Here is an 8,456-nt window from a genome sequence, read left to right as displayed (position 1 = left end):
ATTTTGAAAATTATAAAATTGTAAGAAGCACAAATGTCATATTCAATGAGAAAGTGTTGTACAAAGATCTGTTGAAGCAACATGAGAAGAAAGAAAATGATTGTGTCATGCTAGATGATACTCTAAAAGATGGTGTTATAGCAATTCCTCATGCTCTACAACAACTGCAACAACAAATACCACACACCCTAGTGAATGTTAGATGGTGAACAAGGCTAAGTAGACCTCCAGATAGATTTTATCCTTCTTTCTATTTTATTTTACTTATTGATTATGGTGAACCTAAATGCTATGATGAAGCTGTAGAGGTGGATACAAAGATTCAGTGGGAGTTTGCAATAAAATAACAAATGAACTCTTTGCTAAAAAGTAAGATATGAGATTTATGCAAGTTCCCTAGAGTCAAAAGAGCTTTATAGAACAAATGAGTTTACAAGTTAAAAGAAAAGGATAGAGGTAAGAAATGATTTAAAGGTAGGTTAGTGGTAAAAGGATTTGCACAAATAAAGGGCATTGATTTTGATAAGATATTTTCTCCTCTTGATAAAATGACTTCTATTCACACTATTTTAAGTATTATGGCTACTAAAGATTTTCATTTGGAGCATCTTGATGTTAAAATAACTTTCCTTCCTACTAATTTGGATGAAGAGACATATATGGCACATCCATAGGGATTTGAGGTTAAAGGTAGAGAGAATTTAGTGTGTAGATTGAAGAAAAATTTATATGGCTTAAGCAAGCACCTCAATAATGGTACCTAAAATTTGACAGGTTTATGCATGAGCATGGATACAATAGGTTTCATTCATATCATTGTGTTTACTTTAAAAGGTTAGATTATGAAAGATACATTATTTTATATTTATATTTTGATGATATGCTTGTAGCTAGGTTTAACATGGATCACATTAAGGGGTTAAAAGAAAAATTAGCACATTCATTTTCTATAAAGGATTTGGGGGCAATAAAGAAAATCCTTAGTATGAAAATTGATAGAGATAGCAAAAAAAGAAAATTGACCTTATCTTAGGCTAATTATATTGAGAAGGTGTTGCAACATTTCTCAATGGAGAACACTAGAGTTGTCAAGACACCTTTACCTGGTCATTTAAAGTTGATGAAGGAGATGTGTCCAAAGATACATGTAGAGGATGATACGATGTACAAGGTACCTTATGCTTTAGTTGTAACTTGTAAAAAGCTTGATGTATTATATGGTATGTACAAGGCTAGATATTGTACATGCACTTAGAGTAATTAGCAAGTATATGAGTCATCCATGGACCGAGGATTGGAATGAAATCAAATGGATTCTCATATATTTGAGAGGAACATACAGTAAGTGTCTATACTTTGGGGGCTCTACTACTAACTTACAGGGCTATGTTGACTCATATTTGGTAGTAGATATTGATACTAGGTAGAGTACTATAGGTTATGTATTTACTACTGGTGGGGTAGTCGTGAGTTGGGTTTCTTGATTATAGAAGTTTAATGCTTTATCCACCACAGAGACAAAGTGTGTTGCTACTACAGAGGTAGCCAAGGAGATGATATAGCTTCATCTCTTTATGGAAGAATTGGGACACCCACAGAAGGATAATTATTTGTGATGTTGCTATCAGGATTTAACTATGTGATTTTGAGTCAAACTTATTGAACCATATTTCATGAGTAGTGATTCAACATGAATCCATTTCTCATGAGAATAAATGAAACACTTAGCACTCATTGGATCTAGGTGATGCTCACAAGGGTGAAGCACTGGGACTTCCCAAGAGGTCACCCATCCCAGTACTACTCTAGCCTAAGTGTGCTTAACTACAAAGTTTCCTCCATAGTTAAACCCAAAGCTTGCAACCCCATTTGAAAAACCTTCACCAAGTGTTGTGACTTATGAACCATTTATTAGAAAGCCCCTTAAGCTCATCAATTGATAAGTAGGAGATAATTTCCATAGCAAGTCAAATTGTGATATTGCTATCAGGATTTAACTGGGTGATTTTGAGTCAAACTCATTGACCCATATTTCATGAGTAGTGGTTCAACATGAATCCATATCCCATGAGAATAAATGGAAAACTTAGCACTCATTGGATCTAGGTGATGCTCACAGGAGCTAAACTTCGGGACTTCCCGGGAGGTCACCCATCCCAGTACTATTCCAGCCTGAGTGTGCTTAACTATGGGTCAATGAGTTTGACTCAAAATCAAATTGTTAAATACTGATAGCAATATCAAAATTCAATTTTATATGGAAATTATCTCTTGCTTATCAAGGGATAATTATTTGTTTATAGATAGCTAGAATGTCATTCATCTTGTGAAGAATTTTTCTCTACATTCAAACAAAAAACACATACACTTGTGGTAACATTTCATTCAATCAAATTTAGATGATAAATAGTTAAATTTGGAGAAGACACTTATAGATGATAATCCAACATATATGATAACCAAGGTAGTAACAAGGGAGAAGTTGAAATCCTCTTCAGATTCGATTGGTCTTGTAGACGGAATAGGCTAAAAGAACAACAGATTCCATGGTGGTTTGATATTATAATGGGAGCTACAGGTTTAGCAATTTTATGATCTATCTCCAAGTGGGAGGTTATTGTTGTGGAGTATGGTCAGTCTCCAAGTGGGAGACTATTATGATGTGGAGCCTAATTATACTCAATTTTTTATTTGGCACCCTTTCTCCCCATATTATTTCTATAGGGTCAAGGAGCAGCACCCTTGAAGCCAAAAATGACCTTATATTATAAAAGTCATCAGTTGCTATTTTTTTATTGGATGACTTATTCTAGCCCTAATTTTGTAAGTAGCAAAAGCTTGAATAAAATTTCTTAGGGATAGACATTTCATGATGTATGGTGATATTGTAGCTTCTTGTGGTAGTATTGATTTGTAAGGGATTATAGATTGTAATCACTAGATAATAATAATACTGGATTTTCTATTGGTGAATGTAGCCCAAGGATTTGGTCAACCACATTAAATCTTGGTGTCTTGTGTTCTCTTCTATATGATCTATTATTTGATGATATTGGTTATATTTGCATGTAACTATTGTTTCTATCTATGGCTAATCCTAACAATTAGAACAAGTTGAATTAAAGACATATGAAGTGAGTTAAGTACTTGCACAATTTTTCCTTTGTGTTGAAACATAATTGGACAGTCAAATAAGGCAGTTGATGCTTTGAGCAAAAGAAGGAATTTTTTGATAGAAGAGATAAGGTACTTTTTTTTAACTATTTATAGAATTTGTATGAAACTAATCCTAATTTTGCAAAACCTTGGAAGGATTGTAAGAACCAATTGATGAGCAAGAAAACTACATGGACAAATTATTTCATTCAAGAAGACATATTGTTTAAGAGAACTCAATTATGCATGCCTAGAGGATCTATGAGAGATAATATCATGAAGGAAAAATATAGTGGATGACTTGTTGGATATTTTTGGATTGATAAAATAGTGAAGCTACTTTTACCCCTAGATTTGATAGGATGTATAGAGGATGGTTAGAAGTTGCAAAATTTGTCAAACAAAAAAAGGAGTTAGAATTTGGGATTGTATTCACCATGTCCTATACCAAATAAACCTTGGGAGTATATCAGTATGGACTTTGTTCTTGATTTACCTAGAAATTAGAGAGGTAATGATTCTATTCTAGTAGTAGTTGATAAAAAAATTTAAATGGCTCATTACATACCTTGTAAGAAGACATTTGATGCAACACATGGGGCTGAATTATTCTTTGAGGAGATAGTAAGATTGCATGGGTTGCCTAAGGCTATTGTTTCTTATAGAGATACTAAACTTAATTGTCATTTTTGGGGAGCACTTTGGAGATAAATAGATACAAAGTTGATGTTTAGTTCTACATTTCATCTGCAGACAAATGGACAAACTAAGGTTGTAAAAAAAATGTTTGGGTAACTTTTGAGATATTTAGTTGGGAATAAGTGTGGTAACTAGGATATGAGTCTAGCACAAGCAGAGTTCATATATAACAATTTTGTAAATAGAAGCACCAAGAAAACACCTTTTGAGATTATTAATGGATTGCACCCTAAAGGAAATACTAAATTAAGAGATTTGACTACTGTAGTAAAGATAAGTGTTGAAGTAGAGGAATTTGTAGATTTCTTGAAGACTTTGCATGATGAAATAAGAAAGAATCTAGAGGATAGTAATGCTGATATAAACATGGAGAAGATAAATGAATAAAACATAAATCTTTTGAGGCTAGAGATAAAATGATGGTTCATTTGAAGTAGCAAAGGTTTCTATTTGGAACTTGTAGTAAGATAAAGAGAAGGAACTTTGATCCTTGTAAGTTTTTGAGTAAATTTGATATTGGAAGTGCTTTTGAAGTTGAATTACCTAGAGACATGGATATTTCAACTATAGTCAACATTACAAATATCTTCTAGTACTTTGAAATAGATGAGGAATTAAAATATAGCCTTGATTATCCTACAAAGAAGGATGACATGATTGAGAAGGTTTTGGACAATAGAATAAGAAAGAGTGCTAGATGAAAAGAATACATGGAATACCTTATTTAATGGAAAGATAAACTAGATGAAGACAACTCATGGATAATACAAGTTGAGTTGGATCTTTGTTATTTAGGTCAATTTATTAGGGATACTTGATATGGAAAGAAATTCTTTACTTACCTTGGGTTTCTAACACATGAGCATCTTGAGTCAATGAAAAATCTTGCATCATCTAAAAACATTTCTTTCTTTTTGGTACATGTTTTTTTTCATGGTGTAGTTATTGCTACCATGAGTTTTTTGCTATGCGTAGTTAGAATTTTTTGAGGACCTATTTGGCATCCTTATCCTAAGAGCATAAATGATGATGTTTCATATTTCTCAAGTTCTGTGTTGTTCTTTTTGGTCTTTGTATCCTATTGATTTTATTTTGTGAGGCATATTATTTCTTTTTGTGTAGTTTCCTATGATGATATGGTGTCTTTTGTAGTTCGGATCCAACTCCTAATGTGTGTGTGTGTGTGGACCTATCCTAAAGAGTGCATGAATAATTGATTCCCATTTCTTGTGATATGGTTTACATCTCCAAGACTAGACCTATAATGTAATTAAATACCTAATTGGCTGACTTATGGCCTAGTTGGCTATATAAGCACTTGGATTTGATGAAGGAAAGGAGATAGAAGATAGCATGAAGTAGCATGATCAGTAGAAGGTAGATAAGACTATGCATTTGAATTCTAATTTTGAAGTTATTTGTATAAGGCCATAACCTAGAAGGTCTCTCATCCTAGCATTTTGGTGGTTGTTGTCTTGTCAAATCAATCATAAATCTATGAATTCTAAGGTTTCTTTGATGTAATTCTATATTTATCTTCTTTTACTCTGATAAAAGTGTTAGTAGGTTTAATTTGAGCTTATTTCACTTACTTCTCTTATCATCCCTATGTCAAAATTTATGTTGTTAGGTTGCATGTAATTAAGGATTCATTCATCATTGCACTTTTCTTAAGACAAGGATTCTATTTATTCCCACCCCAAAGTTCACTACCTATTCCTATGAGCTAAGTTTGGTACAATTCATTAACATCTCATTTGGAAGTGTATTCTCATTAATCCCATAGGTATTAAATTTCATCTAGCTCATTCATTACCACCATGTTGTGTTACTAACATCTATTACATATCATTAAAGTAATTTTCATTTAATTATATTCATTTAATTGAATTTATTTAATAGATAATTATAAAGATCAGTATATATACTTTAAACTTTTGGTTATTGTTTTATTAACCTATTATTTACACTAGGTTCATTATTAGGCTCACTCATTCTTTCAATTATTATATTTTCTAACCACATCATTAATCATTAATCATTAAATCATATACATATAGATTGCATGCTAGATATATCCATTCATTAATCATTATACATTACATGTCAAATATATCTAAAGTAATCAACCCATAAATCATCCATCATGTGTATACATCATACAACTCATAAATAGGCATGCCACATATTGCATATCAATCATACATCATAAGAGCATTAGACATAACATATAAGATCATATAAATCACATAAGTTACACACATCCTACATAACAAATTTTAGTAACATCGTCATAATGTATCATCATGAGCAGATAGCACATAAAGATCAAAGTACATCACATATAGGACCATTTGAATCATCATCATGCATATATAAGAAAAAATATAGAGTCCATCATGAAATGTCCACACACAGTGCATCAAAGTCATCATATAGATACATAAAATGCATCTCTCAATGTCATTCATGGTACATCATAAAAAATATACAAAAATAATTGCATGTCACTATACATAGTCACATCTTTTATGCATGTATCAAAATGAATCTCTTAGGTTCTTAGGTGATTGGCTAGGATGATGGTCTTTTCCCCCTTTGTGTCATTTCCCTATAGAAGCCTCAATGGTCCTACTAACCTCTTTGATCTTTTCCATCCTCTAGCCATCCATGTTGATACCCCCTCTAGAAAATTAGTTGTACTCTAATATGCATGCATGGACTCAAAATAAAGAGCCCAATAATATGTTATCTCCCAAATAGCCATGATATTTCAGTGTTGTTCTATCATATCCTCTTTCCTAACTTATTCTATGCATGATATGGTTTCTCCCTGTATAACTAGGTATTACTTCCCACAATATTCCCATGCCCTCTACTCAAAGTGGATCTATTTGATGCTACACCTCATCCACCCATCTGGTTGTGGCCACTACTCCAAATGAGTTTTGATAATTATAAACTCACCTAAGTCAACCAAAGACTAAAGTAGGTCTAATGTTTGTCAAGTTTTGTCTACCCTTTCACTCTTTGATTTTAGATCTTCCTATAATCAAGCTGTGTAAGTTAGGGCATTGCCTGCCCAAGTTGTATCTTCTTATAATTGTCCTTGCATGTGGGCCACCTCCATCTCTAAGTTGGCCTTAGTGTTCATTGTTGCATAGTAATCCTCATTTCTAATAGGAAGTAGTCATGTAACCTAAACCTAAGGTACCTACACTAATTAGGGTACAAATCATGTCTTTATTAGGCCCTATGTTGAATGAGGAGGGGCAATCGGTGCCTATACTACTCTCTATCATACTTGATTCCCATGTCATGATGGCCACAAGCCACCCTCTATCATCTCCCCTATCTCTACCATTTTCTCCTCTTTCTCCATCTCCCTCACCTTATGGTTTCATTGTTGGTGGTGTCAACCCTTGTACTATCAACTAAATTAGTCAATAAGTGACCCGCCATTGTGAATTTTTTGGTGTCATACTTATATCTCCAAAACATCCTAACCCCTAACCCATCTAAATGGAGTCATCCCTAACTATGAATTTCATTCTATCCATATTTTAATCCCCGCTCTCCATAGTCTACACACATCTTATGATACCATAAGATATAGGAACCTTTATAGGATCATGTCTTGGATTTTCCCAAACTACCTTTGAACCCTAGAGGGCTTGTAGCATGTGATAATAGAGGTATTATAGCATATCAAGAAACAATATGTCTATATGTACTAAAGGTAGTAGAATGCTCTTAGTCATCCTCCCTATAATCCTATTTTATTGGATTCCATTTTCCCCACCTCTCACATCCTTCATATAGTGTCTAGTTAAAAATGATAATCTCATCTAAGAATCAACTCCATAACTTGATCAATTATTTTGATATATAGTGAATCAATGGATGATACTGAAATTCATATAGATCATATAGATATCATATCTCTTGATGTTACAATGACTTGGTCACTACAATATGATCCTAGGCCCAAACTAATAGTAGTTTCACTCCTAGACCAAGTGTTTGTCATAAGCTCACATATGCATATCAATATAGTTGTGCCAAGATGGTCTATCCCTAGAAGTTTATCTCTACTATCCTATAAAATGGTACTCAAGACCCAAGGCCAAGCCTATAGGCAACCCCACTACTAACATGGTTGAGCATTAGATGCATACCTATCAATCCTTCTAGATTAGCAATTAAGGTCTCTTCACTGTTGTTGTCCTCTATAGTTACCATTATCATTGATTAGGTATTTTATTCATTGACCTCTTGAAGCATTCCACCATATGAGGTTATATGTCCTCCTAGATGTACTCTTGAAAGATACCCCTAATGAGTAATATATGTATCTACCACATCTCATCTAATGTGATAGTGAACTCTCTTGTAGGTTGATGGAATCTTGGTGTAGGGCTATGTGATCTCTCCTCCAAAGATATCATTGGTATTGCATGTCCCCTCATGCATGTACAATAAGCTATAGAAGTAACTACGTCTAGTTTGTGTATTTCAATCACTTAGTCAAGGCCATATTAGTTGAATGGTGCTCCGATAATTGGAACATTGTTATCACCTCCTACAACAAGTTTCCTAAC

Source organism: Cupressus sempervirens, chromosome 4 (assembly GCF_028749045.1).
Source record: "Cupressus sempervirens isolate cs-2001-9-10 chromosome 4, ASM2874904v1, whole genome shotgun sequence".
NCBI lineage: Eukaryota > Viridiplantae > Streptophyta > Pinopsida > Cupressales > Cupressaceae > Cupressus > Cupressus sempervirens.
Note: the sequence above shows the minus strand (reverse complement) of the source record.